At 33.8% G+C, this 19040-nt stretch overlaps 1 long non-coding RNA gene across 1 annotated transcript; it reads right to left on the bottom strand.

Annotated features, from left to right (window-relative positions):
- Positions 1 to 7387: 7387 nt before the first annotated feature.
- On the bottom strand, positions 7388 to 11505 carry LOC134853400 (uncharacterized). Its single transcript, XR_010164359.1, has 3 exons — positions 11204 to 11505; positions 8805 to 8861; positions 7388 to 7588 (listed from the first exon to the last, which is right to left on the bottom strand). It is a non-coding gene; the product is annotated as an uncharacterized LOC134853400 (long non-coding RNA).
- Between the last annotated feature and the right edge of the window lie 7535 nt (positions 11506 to 19040).

Here is a 19040-nt window from a genome sequence, read left to right as displayed (position 1 = left end):
CCCTCCCCCTAAATACACCCCTGGTTAAAAGTTTTTTTTTTTCAGCCAACCAGATTTAAGCATAGTTCCAGCAGGCCTTACTGTTTGAATTTGCCATTTAATTTTGAGGGGGGATTGTTCACTTGGTCTATTCAGGGAGGAGATTGTTCACATGGGCCACCAGCCCCATGCTTAAAATATGTGGCTATGCATTTGGAACCTTTCTAATTTTGAATCAAATTACTATAAAAGCGGCTACTAATTTAAGGGGACCGCGGTCACAGAGTAAACGTGTCATAAAGTAGACTTGTTCTAAGCCAATCAGAGTCAAGATACGAAAAAAAGGTGCAAAATATTTGTTTCTTGTTTCTGATTGGCTTACAACCTGTCTATTACATTTCATTAGCCTTTTTTATTTGTTCAAAACAATTCCGTTTTGGGAGTCATTTGAGTTATGAAACTTACGCAAAAACACACTAAACGAAAGTAGTTAACAAGGACAAAAGAAGGACGGTTGACAATTTTGGACAAAAATAAAACGCTTCTCCAGACAAAATTGTGTCTCAAGGTCGTATGTATTGACTGTTCTGCATGAGTTTCATCTGATTTGATTGTTTCGCTAAAATGCAGAAAAAGCTCTACCGCTCAATTTTGCAGTCGCCAAAAAATTTTTCTCAAAAGTCTAACCCCATCACTCTTTTTCAGCAAAAATTATTAAACCAGTGCCTAAAAAACTAACAAACACACTCATAACTAACAAACTATCAAACTAACAAAACAAAATGAAAATATTCAAGTTAATAATTATCGCTCTTTCGATACTTTTCATAATTTTACCATCCAGAGTGTTATCATACTCTCGTTACACTTACTATTCCCGACCCCACGTGTATTATACTGGGCTTGGATGGACTGGGTACGATCCATATTATCCAGTTTACCCTACTTACCATTGGGGTACATACAATTACTGGAACCCAAGTAGGGGAAGCAGTTGGGGCTGGTCGGGGTGGGGACCTCGTTATAGTCGAAGCAGCAGGAGGGCATACTCATATTGGTGATGTGCAAGTGTGGAGTGCAGCCGGGATGCATGATCAACGGGACAACCGAGAAACTCAAATTGTTGGCGAACAAACTAAACAGGGATCGAAAACACAAATGAGATTGTATTTTGTTTATAAAGAACGACTGTAATTTATAGAGCTGAAAAATGTTTGAAATCAGAAATCGGTTGAGCATTTCATAAAATATGCAATTTAATTTGTTACTCTTTTTTGGAATTGATAACTGCATTAATCTGTGCCATTGACAGATACAGGGGCGAATCTAGGATTTTCTCGAGGGGGGGGGGGCGGATTTTCATAAAATTTTCGAAAATTTTGACGACCTTTTTTCTTTTTAGAAAAATTTTAGGGTCGGTCGGCCAAAAATGGATTTCTTAAAAAGTACCAAAGGGGGGACCTTTTGGGTTGGCAGGGGTTCGAATCCCTGAGGGGGGGGGGAGGAGGGCGTCCGCCTCCCCCCGCGACCCCCCCTCCCCCTAAATACACCCCTGGTTAAAAGTTTTTTTTTTTTCAGCCAACCAGATTTAAGCATAGTTCCAGCAGGCCTTACTGTTTGAATTTGCCATTTAATTTTGAGGGGGGATTGTTCACTTGGTCTATTCAGGGAGGAGATTGTTCACATGGGCCACCAGCCCCATGCTTAAAATATGTGGCTATGCATTTGGAACCTTTCTAATTTTGAATCAAATTACTATAAAAGCGGCTACTAATTTAAGGGGACCGCGGTCACAAAGTAAACGTGTCATAAAGTAGACTTGTTCTAAGCCAATCAGAGTCAAGATACGAAAAAAAGGTGCAAAATATTTGTTTCTTGTTTCTGATTGGCTTACAACCTGTCTATTACATTTCATTAGCCTTTTTTATTTGTTCAAAACAATTCCATTTTGGGAGTCATTTGAGTTATGAAACTTACGCAAAAACACACTAAACGAAAGTAGTTAACAAGGACAAAAGAAGGACGGTTGACAATTTTGGACAAAAATAAAACGCTTCTCCAGACAAAATTGTGTCTCAAGGTCGTATGTATTGACTGTTCTGCATGAGTTTCATCTGATAAGATTGTTTCGCTAAAATGCAGAAAAAGCTCTACCGCTCAATTTTGCAGTCGCCAAAAAATTTTCTCAAAAGTCTAACCCCATCACTCTTTTTCAGCAAAAATTATTAAACCAGTGCCTAAAAAACTAACAAATACACTTAAAACTAACAAACTATCAAACTAACAAACCAAAATGAAAATATTCAAGTTAATTACTATCGCTCTTTCGATACTTTTCATAATTTTACCATCTAGAGTGTTATCATACTCTCGTTATACTTACTATTCCCGCCCCCACGTGTATTATACTGGGCTAGGATGGACTGGATACGATCCATATTATCCAGTTTACCCTACTTACCATTGGGGTACATACAATTACTGGAACCCAAGTAGGGGAAGCAGTTGGGGCTGGGCCAGTGGGTGGGGACCTCGTTGGAGTCGAAGCAGCAGGAGGGCATACTCGTATTGGTGATGTGCAAGTGTGGAGTGCAGCCGGTATGCATGATCGACCGGATAACCGAGAAGTTTAAATTGTTGGCAAACAAACTAAACAGGGGTCGAAAACCCAAATTAGATTATATATTGTTTATAAAGAACGACTGTAATTTAAAGAGCTGAAAAGTGTTTGAAATCAGAAATCGAATGAGCAATTTATAAAATATGAAATATGTTTTGACACTCCTTTTTTTGGAATTGAGAACTGCATTGATCTCTGCCATTGACAGATATATAACTTTCATGAGAGTGGGAGGGGCATGGAAGGGCGACATTGAACTATGAAAAATGGAAAATTATGCGTTTTTTCGGTATACCAAATCGGTTCTCTGAATGTTCCTAAAAATGTAAAGAAATATTTTCTTCGCAGCTTTGCAAATTTTGATGTAAACACAAGCTAAAAAAAATTAAAATTTTCTAGCGCTTGTTGAAAAGTTTTGCCAAAAAAAATTGTATTTTTCCAAGGGGGGATTTCGAAACAATTTGAAAATTTTGCGGACCATTTTTTTAGGTCGATCAATTTGACTTTCCGAGCTCTCCGAAAATACTATAAAAAATGTATTTTGTCGAACATTTTCTGCGCCGCAGGCAAACTTTTCAAAAAACAGGCTAAAAAAAGGCGTTCTTAGGAACTTTTGGAAAAATTTGACCAAATAATCGCGTTTTTTCGGCGCGCGCTCCCAACTCAAAATTTTTATTTTTGCGCCGGAGGTTGGTAGGCAATAATGGATGTCGGAAAGTTATACCAAGGGGGACCCTGTGGAAAACTTTGGTAGCCAGAATTGACAGGGGGGGGGGCGCTTCCCGACTGAAACTTGGTTTTACATAGCGCCACAGCCGCCTTCAGAAAAAGTTTGATCGGACAAAAATTTATGTCAAAATTACTATCAAAGCGCCTTTATATCTTCTTTTGTGTTGTTTTAACTCTTCGCATGTGAGAGAATTTTAGGCGGTTGGGAAAGGTTTGTTGTGTTTTGTTAAGTAGTATGACAAGAATAAAGCGTTTTTGTGCAGGATGTCTTTCCAGGAAGCAATTCTTTTTTTCCCTATTTACGATGCATCTCTAAAACGTGATTTTTCTGGGAATTTTTGAATGTAAAAAAGCTGAATCAAGTGCTTTAAAAAGCGCAGTATCACATCAAAAAACTTAAGTTATGAATTTCTAGTTTTTCACGTCCTTAATTTCAAAAAAAATCTCGCACTGATTATTTCCTTTTTCTCGCTGAAAATGTTTTACGTCGCATGAAAAACTTTTTTACTCCGCTTATTCGTAAAAGACTTCACTACGATGCAAAATTTATTGCAGATGAGGAAAATTGGTATTTTCAGACCCGGATTACATTGGCAGGACATATTTACCAAATATTGATTGTTTCATCGAGGGTAGCTTTGACCATTTGCTTTAGGTCTAGGAAATTTTTTCTGGATTTCGAAGAAAATGTGCTCCAAATGGACAATGAAAGCAAGCAAGCGTTGCAGAGATAAAAACCCCTGAATTTGCGCTTCATTTTGTCCATTAGCGTAGATACTGGTGATTTTTAAGTATTGATAATTGTTCAGGCTCGAGTTTACTTGTTCACGGTTTGACTTAGATCTCAGTTCAGTTCAATTCCTTTGCTAAAAGAAAGGGAAACTTCACAATCGAACACCAAAATTTTGATCCAGCTTTCTCAAATAGGGTCAATTTTGTCAAAAAAAAGTAAATCATAAACTAGAAGAGCTTTAAGGGCACCTAGTTTTCATGAAAATGGAAAAACTTTTTGAACAGCCTGTCTGCTTTTTTATGTTTACTTGTGGGCATTGATTTTTTTGCAATCGTCAGTTGGCTTTTTTTGACGTATGAAAAAGGGTTATCGTGTAAAATAAAGCATATCAAAACGTCATTTTGCTCTTAAACTACACTGAAGAAGATGAAACAATATAAAAAACTGATTCAAAATTGGTGAACAAGAATTATCTTAGGTGACAATTAAACATCGCCACTTCAAGTCAAGATGAGATTAGTGTTTAAATCCTGTAGCGCACTCCAAATTGGCACCTATCCGTTGGAAACTTTTAAAAAAGATCAATTATGTAGATTCATGTCGACTACGCCTATTTTTTTCCAAATGGGGTTACTCTTAAAAAAAGTAGATTAATTCAAAAAAAAGTCTTTTCTGTCCAATTTTTCTTTATAAGTATGATATCACTAAAATTGATATCTTAACACAAATTTAGGTTCCCATATCGCTAACATTTTATTACCAACAAATTTTTTTTGATAATCTGATTTTTTTGCTTATACCTTAGCCCTCAACATTGATACATCGAACAAGAGAAAACTTTCAATTCGGAAACATTGACTTTTCTTTGCTAAACAACTTGTCTGACAAAATCATTGAATTCGTTCTAAATCGTTAGGCAGTATAATTTTGACAATCTTATATTTTTATAGTTTTGAGCGTTTTTCTCTATAATTTCAAAACAATTATAATGGGTTTACTGTTGGTTTTATGCATTTACTTTTTTCATGTGCACAATAATTTTTTAGAGCTTTCAAATTTAAAAAAGTGTTTGAGGAAAACAACATAGTTTTGAGACAACATGAAACATCATTGGCATCAAATAATAATCCTTTTTGTCTGTAAGAAGTGGAAAACAAGCGCAATTGTAAACCTTGAATCAATTCTGAGTTTTGAAATTAAATATTTTTGAATAGCTTTTGTTACAAATAGCTCATATTACAAAAACTTATCATTAAATAGTTTATTTTACACTTTTGAATGAACAAAAATTCGGATAAAAAATTGAAGGTTTAAAATTTAAAACAAAACGCTCAAGCTACTAAATTCAAGAATTCAAAACACTCTTAGTTTAAATGAAGTTTTTTTTGTTAAAAAAAACGCAAAAATCAAATGCACTATCGGTGAAAATTAGTGTGTCAAAAAAATTAATCGTTTTGAGACTTTGTTTCCATATGGAAATGTTTTATCGATCGCGATTTTGCTTCATTTGATACTTTCAGAAGCAATTCTTTGAGTTAAGCTACATATTACAATTTTGCCATGATCATTTTTTCTTAAAAACTGTTTGGAAAGGCATAAATTTGAAATTAACAGAGTCAATTAAATAAAAACTAAACAATTCTGGACAAAATTTTGTTAAACAACGGTTTCAATCAGTTCAATTTATCATTTCAGTTAATCTCTTGAAAAAACTTGAAATATCTGATCAGAAATTCTAGCCGGGATTGAAACAATTCATGAAATAGAAATAAACAGAATTTGGTTTTTCTGCACGTTTCATAATAATTTAGTAGAAAAACGATCTGGAAAACAGTGAACTAAATCTTTAAAAATTTAATCTCGGACAAAACTTTTGTACAGTGTGCTATAAAAACTTGGGAGGTAGATACAAAACTTTCGAACTTTTAATATATCATGATTCTAAAAATTTTCAGAACAGGTGAACGCGTTAGTAATAAGCCCCCTTCGTTGCTTTGAGTTCCATTGAATTAGGTTGAATTGTTGAAGATTAGAATTTGAAGAGCAAAAAGGTCACAAATTAGCTTTTGTCAAAATTCTTACGAGAATTATGTTTCGGCAAAAAATCAATGATTGCTCAAATTTAGCCCGGCCCTAAAACAAAATTTTCGATTTTTTTTCAGTTCATGACAGTTCAAACAATATGGATTAGTGGCGAGCTTTTGTTTTGTGACTAAATTTCTTTTTGTCGTTAATGAGCGCAGGAACGCAACGCAGAAATAACTTTTTCTACTTATGTTATGATCGTCTCTAATATAAATTTGAATATTTTCCTACTAAGAATCTCGCACCGAGTGCCCATGGTTTTTGATTGATTGAATAGTTTTGCGAGACGAAACATTATATTCCAATTGAGATGTAAAATTCTGACCAGGCAAGCGATGATGTTGCCCTTATATTCAATTAATTTCAAGGAAAAAAACCATTATAATCTATAATAATCTATTTCTCGCATTTTAAGTTATTTTTAAGTTAAGACCATTTATCCACGAGGGATAGGGCCAACATACGAACCAACATACCGCTGTTGTGCCTCACCCTCAAGCAACAAGCACGAATCATGGTGGGCCTCGAACATCCGACCTTCCGATTGAGAGGCGGAGACGTAAACACTTCTCCACGGCTCCCCTTCCTGAATCCGACCGCCCGCCCTGGATTATTAGGGGGATTTGGTGGTGGGAGAATGAAAACCGAGGTAAAAAACAAAAAATAAAATGGTAAGCTACCATGAATTAAAAAGAGATAAAAGAAAAATATAGAAATAAGAGAAAATAGAGTATATAAAGTGAAATGCAGGAAATTCGAAAATTATGAAACGCAATACAACCGCAGAAATAAACAAGAAATTAAACAAATTTGAAAAAAACTTCATCGATAACCTTTCAAGATTTAATCAAAAAACTCTGAATTTAAGCAATAAACTCGCAGAAAGCTCCAGTATAACTGATTATAATGGAATAACAAGGAACAATATTTTCCATTATTCAGGGATTATAATCAGTTATTTTGTAGTTTAATAAACTCTGTTTATCAAATGACAATGCAATCGATTTTGGTCCATGGGCGCTCGATGCGCGTTAGGGCAAAAAATGATGGTCGCAAAAGAGTTTTATTTTTCCTCAAGAGCCCAAAGTATCACTATGTGTTAGATATTTTAAGAAAATTCGTTTTTTTTTTCAGCTGTAGCTTTCATTTTCAGCTAAAATTTTGTGACCACTTCTTTTTTAAGAGTTCGTGTTTTTAATTTGATAGTCCCAAGAGCTTCACAGATTTGTCAATAACTCCAAGTATTTTTCCTTTGAACCAATCGCGTATAATTTGAGCGGCTGTTTTGAAATGAGTCAGAATCAAAATCAAAGAAACATAATACAAAGGTCCATACAGCAGGGAGAGAATTCTGAAGAATTTATATCCAATTTCAGATCTTTTCATCGATTTCCATATTTCGACATCATCATCATATTGTATTGCCGAGTACGGTAGGGTTGCTTTAATGGCATTCAGTTTTTCAAGTAAAAATTTTGGATATGATTATAGTATTGATTAAAGTCAATGAATGATAAATTGAACCTATTCAGGAGCGGATATAGGATTTTCTATTGGGGGCGGATTTTCGAAAAATTTTCTAGTTTTTTTAGGTCGATCAGATTGATTGAAAAACAGGTCAAAAAAGCCATTTTTGGGCACTTTTTGGAAAATTTTGACAAAAAAAAACGCGTTTTTTTGGCGCGCGCTCCCCCTCAAATTTAGTATATCTTGGCGCCAAATGCGCCTTTAGAAAAAAAAATTTTAGGGTCGGTCGGCCAAAAATGGATTTCTTAAAAAGTACCAAAGGGGGGACCTTTTGGGTTGGCAGGGGTTCGAATCCCTGAGGGGAGGAGACCGTCCGCCCCCCCCCCCCCCCTAAATCCGCCCCTGAACCTATTTTTTAATTTTTTTTGAATTCATAAGAGCCTAAATTCATGTAAATTTTTGATTTTTAAGGTCAAAAATAAGGTCGTAATTTTTAAAAGTAATTACGATCGTTCGTCATATCTGCTCTTTGTGCTTCAAAACAATTGGTAATTAGTTTTTAATTTCTGAAGAAGATCGGAATCATTGACTTTGAGCACAATTTTTATGACTGTCTCTCATTTTTGAATGATTAATCAGCAAAACCGAGTACGCAGTTCTTTTTATTCTTCATTATTGACATTTTGCTTTTCTGAATAATCAATTTTTGAGTTCGTAAGTTGAAAAAAAAATACAATTCAGCAACCGAAAAGAAAGATAAACGGTTCTAAAAACGCAAGAACATGAAAACTTTTTCTTGTAGCCGACGGTTTAGGTGGACGATGGGAGGTTTTTTCACGCGTCGCAGCTTCGCCTAACCTGCTCTAACTAAATTTCGTAAATAGTACTATATTGCTTTTGCCAAGCTCGCCACACGTTAGCGCGACTGCATTGATCACTGTTGTTATGCAATCAAGTTCCCTTACGCGTTTATTGATCTTACGGGCTCAATGAACTTTCGCCATTTTTGACAATTAGTTTTCACCATGCAAGGGCTCGCACCAGCTGGACTGCAGCCCGTAAAATCAAAATTCGATCAGCTCACCGAAGTTTGAGAAAAAAAAACATTTTCAACTGTTTTCAACTATAGGTACAACTGATCGCTCTTTCTCAGCTGGGTTCTCTCAATCAATCCGAATGCCATTTTTCTACTGGGAGATTTTGCTCCGTCCGATGTGTAGTATAATAAACCCAACACTAAAGGATTATCTAAAACGAAATGGCATATACAGTTAGTTAGAATTAGAAAAATCGGCTCTTTTTCCAAAAATTATGCCCTGACTAAAATATTCAATCTGCATAACTAATTTTTCAAAACGCCTTGTTACTGATGATTACAAAACTGAAAAAAAAACTGTTACGTGAGGTGGCGGGGGGGGGGGAGAAAGAGTCAAAAAGTCATGTTTTAGGTTTTTTAAAGTATATGCACCTGTGAGGATTAATTGCCAGAGAAGTCAAGCCGAAAACAGCATAAATAATTTCCTGCGGAGAAAAATGATGGTTTAACTAACAACTATTGGGTTTTAATTGTTCTCATTCTTTTCGACTCACATAATTTCAACCATTTTTTGTTGATCTGCTTTGGTAGGTTTGTATAATTGAAAAAATCTTTAAGTGCCACTTTTTTTCCTCAAAGAATTGGAAAAATATTTTTGTTAAAATAAAAATGAAGAAGATTTACAAACTGTTAATCTGCTATCTTCTAGTCTAGCTTCTGCAAGTGATTGAATGATAATGCTTGCTCCCAGGCGCGGATCTAGGATTTTCTCGAGCGGGGGCGGACTTTCAAAAAAAAATCGAAAAGTTTTCGGCGCGCGCTCCTCCCTCAAAATAAGTATCTTTTGGCGCCGAAGACGCCTGTACAAAAATTTAGGGTGCATCAGCCAAAAATGAATATCTCAAAGTAGTACAAAGGGGGGACCCTCTAGATCGGCAGAGGGTCAAATTCATGCTGGCTCCCATGTGACAAGATGACCAAAAATGATACTATATAGTTTAACACGTATAATTCATTTAAATTTTTTACACATTATAACTTTTTTTATAGTTTTTGAACCAATTATTTTAGCATTGTTTCCTCTTTTCTTCGCTTTTAACTATTATCAAAACACATAAAAACTTGTGATCATATAACATTTTTTATACATACTATAATAAGGTTGTATACCGATTTTATACAGACTTTAAAAATATTATTTACAGATAGTAAAGAGACTGTGTACACTTAACATACAGATTTCATACTCTTGAAAATAGATTTCATGCATACTATTTACAAAAAATTTTAAATGTTTTTTGAAAGATTTTAACACCTTATTTTATTCAGCAAGATTATGTTTAATTTTCAGTTGTTTTTTGCCCAGGTTTGATCTCAAAAGACTATGAACAAATCAGTAAACTGGGATTTTTTTGCAATGAAATGAAAATCGTGCTGAGTGGAAATTTCCAGTTTTTTGTAAATTTTTTTGAACAGAACCGTGCGACAAGTTTTAATTCTAGAAATGACAATTAACGCGTAAGCGGAGAGTTAATCCGTCTTAGAAATCGTTCTTATTTGGTTGAAGAAAGCTTATTTGCGACAATCGATTTGTTACTAGGAGCGAAAATTGTATATTATAAAGCGTGTGGGGGGATAATTTTCACAAAAAAACTCAAGTTAAAAAAAATTCAGTTTATTTTTATTAATTTTAATTTTTTCACATTGTTACGGCTCCATAACTTTTAGAAGGCAGCCGGAAAAATCAGGGTTTTGCCCTGATACGAGCAGTCTTGTTCGGTTTCGAATCTGGTGTTAACCAATGAATTCAGGATGCTTGTACGTTTTTTGCACTTAGTCTGATTTTGTTTGTTGATTTTCTTAATTTTCTCTATTTTTATGCATAAATTTGGTGCTTTTTAAAAAAAATTACATTGATGGTTTTCATGAGTTGATTTGACAATTTTTCTCGCTTCTACTGTCCGAATTCATAAGTTTTATCACATTTACTTCCAAAACTTGAATAAAAGATTTTGGCTTCTTGTTTTTTGAGCAATTTTTGTTCTTGATATCAAATTTATTTCAAAAAATTACTTCGGCCCAAAAAATGTTACTTTGCTTTTTTGCTTTCAAAAATTTTGTTGTTTTGTCGATTCGTTGTTTTTGGGTTTTCATAAATCATAAAATTTAGAATCACCTAATCTTTTTTTTTCTCGTCCGGAATGGGCTCTTTTTCCTTTTCCCCCCACCTCACTCGAGCTCCAACTTTTTAGTGTACCGAAACGTTTTACGAGGTTGATTATGGAGACCAAATTTGTTTGCCGTGGCCCGATCAGTCTGTGTGTCAATTTTCATAACAATTTGACCATGTGGTCAAAAATAATACTTGTAAAATTTTGCTGGTGGGCGGAGGGGGAAGGAAAAAGAGCTTGAAATTGTATAACACGCTTTTTGTCACGAGCTAAAACCGGTGTGGTATCTTTAAAAGTGTTCACAACTTCATTTGAACAAACCTGCGGCTAAAATGAAATGAGAGTGATATGTTTTCAGCACAAAAAAAATATGTTGAACTTACATTCTACAACATCGGTCTCATACTCGAACGTCTTCAAGTCCTTGACGAGAGCAGCAAACGCAAAAGGTAAAAAGAAAACGATGTAAAACATTACGTTGAGTCCAAACACAAAAGCTAGCATTTGTTTTCTTCGGTGAGTCAAACAAGCCACTTTGGAGCCTCTTTTTTCTACTTTTGAATAAGCCACCACAAAGATTTTGATATGAAGTGCAATGGAAAAACTCATAGCTCCAAAATAATGAAGAAAATTTAAAGTTGTCGTCAAGTAGTATCTTCTTTGAAAGCAGTGCTAAACTTACAAAAGTTACAAAACACAAATCAAATGAATGAATTTAAATTTTTCACTTTTAAGAGTTACTTCAGTACCAAATGTAGTTAAGTGTAGTTCCAAATGTAGTTCTACTAACTTTGAGGGAGGAGCGGACGCCGGAAAACGCAATTTTTTGGTCAAAAATTTTCAAAAAGATCCCAAAAACGCCTTTTTGGCCTGTTTTTGCCTGCGGCGCAGAAAGTTTGCTCAAACTGGGGTCCACCCTTCTTCCTCGAAAATCCGGCTCCCACTCGAAAAAATTCTAGATCCGCCCCTGGTTCAAAAGCTGTTTTGATATTTATAGAAGCAGAAAACTTCAGTTTACCAAAGTCGATCAAATCCTAGAAAATGTCCTCTATCTCAGAACTTCCTATAAATGCGGTAACTAAAATACCCTTATTCACGAGTTTCTTAGATGCATACTTCAAAGATAGTTTTTCAGCACAAAAAACCTTGTTCCTTAGATAACGTATTTCAAAAATTCACCAGCAAAAATCATTTACCCATTAATATTTTCTGATTAGAAGTTTTCCGTTTGTTGTTATATTACGTGACTTTCCCCGAAAAAAAATTCTCTTTCACCGATAAACCTCCCGGGTTGACCAAAACTTTTTATCATAATAATTCATTTACAAAAAATTTCTTGTCATAATTTCTTTGATACAATTTCATACGTACAAAAAAGTGTATGAAGTCTCTATGATAAGCATTTTTCTATATATTCAATTTATATGATGGTGTTTTTCCATGAACCAGAAAAGTTGATTTTTTGTTTTTATATTTATTTTTAGAAAAACTTTGGGTTGTGTTTGTAACCGAGCACCGATCACAAGTGAAAAAACCTTAGCTTACTCAAAGCCCAAAAGTTGCAAGGTCTTGCTATTACAATGCATAGAAAACGAACTGAATTGTCTTAGAGTTGTCTTTCAAAATAAACACGCCATAAAAAGAAATAGGAAATTTCAGCGTTTTTGAAAAAAAATAAACAGCGAAAAGGAAAAAACCCAAAATCATCGTATCCAGGACTACGTTATTCACACGAAAATCAAAATTTGATGCAAAAAACTTTTTTTGGAAAAAGTTTGTTTGCGTACAAAACTCGATTTGCGGTTGAACAAAAAAAAAACAAACAAAAAAATTTTTGGGGCAAATTCGAAAATACTATTCGATAAATGGGAATTGTATGATAAGATTTTTTTTCAAAAAACGAAAACCTCGGTTTTTTTATTACCAGACTATGTTGTTAGAATCAAACAGCTGCAGAAATTAGTTTATATCTTTTTTCAACCATTTCTCGAAATTGTATGAAAATGTATGACAAGCATTTTTCCACACTTGATGTATGGAATCGTTTGGTAAGCATTTGCGGTGTACGGAGTCAACCCGGGCTCCTAGTTATAGCAATTTAGCTTTTGAATGTTTCTCTGATCTTAAATAAACATCAGTTTTGATGAATCATATCATATAGCACTGGACTTGTTTTGTACGTGGGTTTTGGATCTATATTGACAAAAGTTTACAATTAGTTTCGCAAAATTACATGTGAAACGCTGGTGTGTAAGGTTCACTTCCTTTTCTTAGATAAATATTTGACACTTGCCAGTAAAAATCTGATTGTTCGTTATTAGTTCAATTTGCTAACCGAATAAAAATTTCTTTCAACTTCACATTTTTCTATCTACCTCACAGTTTTTTCTTTACAAAGTTTTTTTTTAATTTGCGAATTTCTGACAAGATGAAACAATTTTCGTAAAACGATCTTACAAAAAGAGTTCTAGGACAGCGACTTAAGGTAAACATTTTGTGTCGATCTCTCTAATAAATTTTTGGAAGTCAAAACTGTAGAAAGTTATTTCAGTACCGAGCAATCTCGAATGTAGTCTGCATGCTAAAGTGGTCGCCATTTTAAAATAAATCAATTTGCTCTCGTTTTGCAGGAAAAAGCTTTTTGTTTGTCAAAAGTAATTAGGAAAGTCTTCAATCCGCATAGTTTTTATGGTTGTCTTCGAGCTAACAGCGGTTAAAATGATAAATAACTACCACTACTTCTGCTTATCTAATAGTTTAAAAAAAGCAATTAACTATAATTGAAACACTTTTATACATTGCTTCTTTATGAATTTTGTTTATTTTATTTTTAAAAAGTCATGTACCCAAATTGTAACATTAAGTCGTTGCCTTTTTCGATTCTGCTAGCAGATAAGTAGAGTTTATACATTGTTTTAACCACTTTTAACGTAAAGACAAACCATTGAAAATTATCCTGATTTAAGAACTCCCCAAACTTTCATTTTATGTGATCTGCAGCAAACTCTGCTTGTTTCGATTCGTTTTAATCAAATTTCATGAAAAACAAAACGTCAAGATTGCTGTCATTCACGTAATTCGAATTTTTTTTGATCTGCAGTGCTGATTTAAATTAACCGGACAAAACGCGTTAAACTTGAAATTTAAAACGCGTTTTTCTCAAATTAGGTTGAGTTTAGGTGACAAATTATGAACATAAAACTTGCTTAAAATTTTAGCAGAATTATTTTGGTGTAATTTGTTTAGCAAATTTCGGGCCCAAAATTTTACCACAAAAATGGATCATTTTGGCTTCTCTTAGTTAATCAAAAATTACGCCAAAAATAGCCAGTCGATCACAGACCTAAATATATCAAAGTGAGCCCCTTACGTAGCCCAACAAAATTTATGAAGGGTATATTCTCCAAACATTGTATAAGTTGATTTATTTTTGTTTGATAGACGAAAAAGGTCGTTTTTACTATATATAATATCAACTTTTCATTTAAAAACAATTTTTAAACGGTTTGCAAAATTTTTTTTTTTGGAGAATATACCGTTCTTTTTTCTGCCTCGTTTCGGTACTGAGGTAGATCGGTTTCGGGTAGCTGACCGATTGACAACATTTCAATTCATACGTATTCAACATTTCAGTCCAATAAACTGCATTTAGCTGATTGCGGTTGGCTTCTGAGCCAAACTTTGAGCATTAAATATGAGATACATATCTCTGATGTTTGATGAATTTCAAACTAATACCAAATCCAAGTCAGCTTTCAAATTTCAATAGAAATGGGTCAAACCAAACACCTGATTGTTGATGTTTTTTGCAGAAAGTTTCTGCGTCTGTTTTTTATTATAATGACTCAAATCATACTATGAGCTTCTTAGCCATCCAATCAAAAAATCCACACATATCCGCAAAACTACTGGCCAAAACTTCCAGATTTGTCCAATAAAAACTCAAAGAAAAAGGTTGTTAGGTCTAGACGGCCAAGTTTTTGTTTCTGCAAGTTAATTTAAAATAAGTTAGGCGATAAGTTGTTACAAGTTAAGACATTAAAATTTGTTTTGTACTATTAGTACGAATATACAGCATGTTCTATTATTACCACAGATATAATTTTTTTTATTTGAAGTTACTTGAATAAACTAAAATGAGCCATCTTTAGTCGAAGTTTTTTGTATTCACAAAAAAGTCTAGATTAGCAAGCCTAGCGCATTAAGTTCAAAGAACCAAAAAGAAATTCTTAATTAGTTTTCAGTTATAAACAATTCACTGTATTTTTTTTGAGAAAAAAAAAACAAAATTACACTTGAAATCGACGAAAGCCCGAAGTTGGTGAGTTCGTATTTCGTTTTCCTTCTGCGCGTTTCTGTACATGTTTAAACTAAAAAGAGCAGAGCGTCTAAAATTTAGTTTCGCAAGGCCAATAAATTTTCGACAATTTTTTGAAGTCTGACAAGCATATTTCTACAATAAATTAACTATTACTCCTAAAAATCTAAAACATGATGTTTTAATTTTTTTCTAAATTTTTAAGGGGCGATCTAAGTATGCTTACTCGCAAAAGTCATTAATTTATCGTATGCAAGGTACCTTACAAGCGAAACATGTTTATCGTTGCACAAAATTATCAACTGTGTCATTAGTGCATAATACGTAAGTTGACTACCGGGACAGTTAAAGTGCGCATTTTAATCAGACCGGGAGATTGTAGTTTTAATGATCTATGTAAGAAAAAGTGCGATAATATACTAAATAGCCGATCAACTGCTGTTTCAATAGGTATGTAGTTGCTGTAAACAAATATCAGATCGTAAATGTTTCAGATTGACTGATTTCATATCACTAAAAGGGTTCAATTTAGACCATGCGCACTAATTTTTTTCCTTGCATATTTCACTTCAAAAAATATGGGTTCGATTGATAGATCCCTTTGTTTCAAATGGTACCTAAAACTTCAAGTCTCGCTTAAATTATATCATATATCATAGTCGCTCTAGTCCTAGAGTTAGTTAACAGATAAAATAAAAAGGGATGATTAAAAAGAAAAAGCTAAATGTTATGCATAACTGTTCATCTATTGTTTACTTTTACTAATAGGCGGAGGTTTTTATTTTATTAACTCATTATTTTTCTGTCAAGCAAAATTTGTTGAAAAGTAGTAGCGAGAAAGTGGGGATAACTTGTTGTCCGATGCTCGCCGAGAAAAAGGTACACTGTCAAATGCTCGCTGTCTGTTGAGAACTTGTCTGACACTCGTTTGGTTGCTCTTGGTTCCCATTTCAGATTGTTTAATTTGACTTAAGAAATTGTTTCAATTAAATGTGTTTAAATTTTGAATGACTCTACTGAACGGGAAAATTACTATAAGAGAATTTAAACTTGATTTTTAGAAGAAATAAATAAGAGAGAAATGAGAAAATTAAAATTGTTTCTGATGAGTCTGCCTGCCTTCTTTCAGTGACTGATTTCTTACGCAGAAACAGAGGGCTGAAATTTTCACATTTCTCTCTTATTTCTTCCTTCTAAAAAGAAAGTTTAAATTCTCTTATAGTAATTTTCCCGTTTACTAGAGTCATTCAAAATTTAAACAAATTTAATTGAAACAACTTCTTAAGTCAAATTAAACAATCCGAAACGGGCACCATGAGCAACCACCCGGGTGTCGGACAAGTTGTCAACAGACAGCGAGCATTTGACAGTAAAATTAGTCACTGAAAAAGGCCGGCAGTCTCATCCGAAACAATTTTAATTTTGTTTTCCCTGCACCTGCTAATAGACTTCAGTCCTCTTTTAATCTATTATCCTCCGTTTGATCAGGAGGCTGAAATTTGCACCTGTTAGATTTTTCTAATAAAAAATCAACATTTAGTTTAACTGGGGGAACTCAAAATATTTCCATCTACTTTAGTCACTTTAAAAATCACAGCGGTGGGGGATTCATCTATTTTCAAAGCCAAAACAATAGACACACTGCACCGGACTGGCGTCGTGGCTGAATACTCAGTTCCCTCGATCATCCGTTAAAAATTTTTAAACATCTTTGCCTTTTTCAAAGAATAATAAAACTGAAAGAATAAAAAAACTCCGTTCAGAACCAGAAGTCGAAAAGTTAGATTTTCGGATTTGAATTTTGAAGTTTTAAGTTAGGTTATTCAGTGGAAATCTGAATCAAAAGTTAAGTTAAAAATGCGTTCTTTTCTGAAAGTCTGAACGAAACTAGAATAGAAAACAGTCCACTCGGATCTGATGTAAACAATTTAAAAAATAGCTTTTTATTTTCTTTGTTCCGATGAGTTAAAATGCAAGTTATGTTCTCTGAGGTCTTTAAAGACTCCTATTTTGACTAAGCAAGACAATAACAACTATACAGGCCTGAATGATCCGACAATCATAAGTAGGAGCCTTTGATTTTCGATTTTTGAATTTTTCCGAACCTTTTGGCGCATGAAGTCGTTCAAATTGGCCAAACTAGCTTTTTTATTCTACCAAAGCTTTACAAAGATGATTAGATGTGAAACTTTTTTTCTTAACTGAAATCATTGTGGCAACAAAACTTTTAATGGAGGCAACAAAATTTTTAGTGATTAATCTGTTTTTTTTTCTATGACTGTAAGTCTACTAGTCTAAAAATGAGCTATAAATGATATCAACGGCAAAAAGTGGAAAGACAATAGATAGTTTCCAATGATCAGCTAAGAATTATCATCAAATTGTTGAGGCGTGTAGAGACTTAGGCCAACTTGATATCAAATTTTAATTTTTTGAAAGCTAACTTTTTTTAAATAATTTCATACGTTTAAAATGGCGTACATATTCATCAAAACTTCTGTGAAGGAAATAAGTTGATAAAATTATGTCAGCAATAATGGTTATCATGATGAAAATCAGTGCAATAACCATAACTGAGTAACATTTACGACGATACTCGCTCGTAAACTTAGTCTTGTAGGTGAAAGGCTGACAAATAGCCACGTAACGCTCATAACTCATCAGCACAATAGTCTGGGCCGTTTGATAAGTTAGAATATTTGCCGGCATTTCCAAGAGCGCCCGGAACTTCACGTGGAATCGGTAGTATAAAGTACCGTCGTAAGCGGGCAGCAGATTACACACTGTTCGATTTGGGAATTTTGATTATATAAGAATTATATGGAAGAAAGTTTCGCTTCAGTTGCTTCGCTTCAGTTGCTTCGCTTCAGTAGTTTCTATTATACGGCAGCAGGTTGTAAAGAATTCCTCTTTAGGTCTTAGTTAAAAAACTTCGGGAAAATTGTTTAAAATGGAACGTTAACAAGAAACTATCTAATTAATCTTAGTCTAATACAGTGCTGATTTAAATTAACCGGATCAAAACGCGTTAAGCTTGAAATTTAAAACGCATTTTTCTCAAATTGGGTTGAGTTTAGGAAAAAATTTATGAAGACAAAACTTGCTCAAAATTTTAGCAGAATTATTATGATTTAATTTGTTTTGCGAAAATCGGGCCCAAAATTTTACCCCAAAAATGGGTCATTTTGGCTTTTCTTAGTTAATCAAAAATTACGCCAAAAATATCAAGTCAATCACAGCCATAACTATATCAAAGTGAGCCCCTTACGTAGCCCAACAAATTTTAAGGAGGGTCTATTCTCCAAAACAATGTATAAGTTTATTTATTTTGTTTGATAGACAAAAAAGATTGTTTTTACTATATAAAATACCAACTATCTATTTATTTAAAAACAATTTTTAAACGGTTTGCAATTTTTTTTGGAGAAAATACCCTTCATAAAGTTTGTGAAAAACGGGTTTTAAACTTCAAGTTTAACGCGTTTTGTCCGGTTAATTTAAATCAGCACTGTATTAGACTAAAACGATGATAAAAATGAAAAGAATGTTGGTTGAACAAAAATATTCAATACCGACAAATCAGCAGCGTCGTCTAAAAACTATAATGCTTTTGCTAGCTACCAATTACCTCGGTAATTTTAATAGAGGCAAGATGATATCACTGCACCGCATCACATTACTAAATGGTACTAGTTCATGATCCCCCTTGAAAATACAAAGAGAAAAAAATTTGACCTTTTTCTGTTTCTCAAAAATCAAGCACAACCGTCGTGAAGCAACTTTCTGGGTTCCGATTAAGTTCAAAAAACTAAAATCAGTTAGTAGTTATTCGAAGTATCACTCCACGTGCGGGGTATTACACAGATAGTGCGTAGCGGCGTATAAATTTAATACATTATGCC

The sequence above is a fragment of the Symsagittifera roscoffensis genome, chromosome 8 (genome assembly GCF_963678635.1).
Source record: "Symsagittifera roscoffensis chromosome 8, txSymRosc1.1, whole genome shotgun sequence".
Lineage (NCBI taxonomy): Eukaryota > Metazoa > Xenacoelomorpha > Acoela > Convolutidae > Symsagittifera > Symsagittifera roscoffensis.
This window is presented reverse-complemented; position numbering and strand designations above follow the sequence as displayed.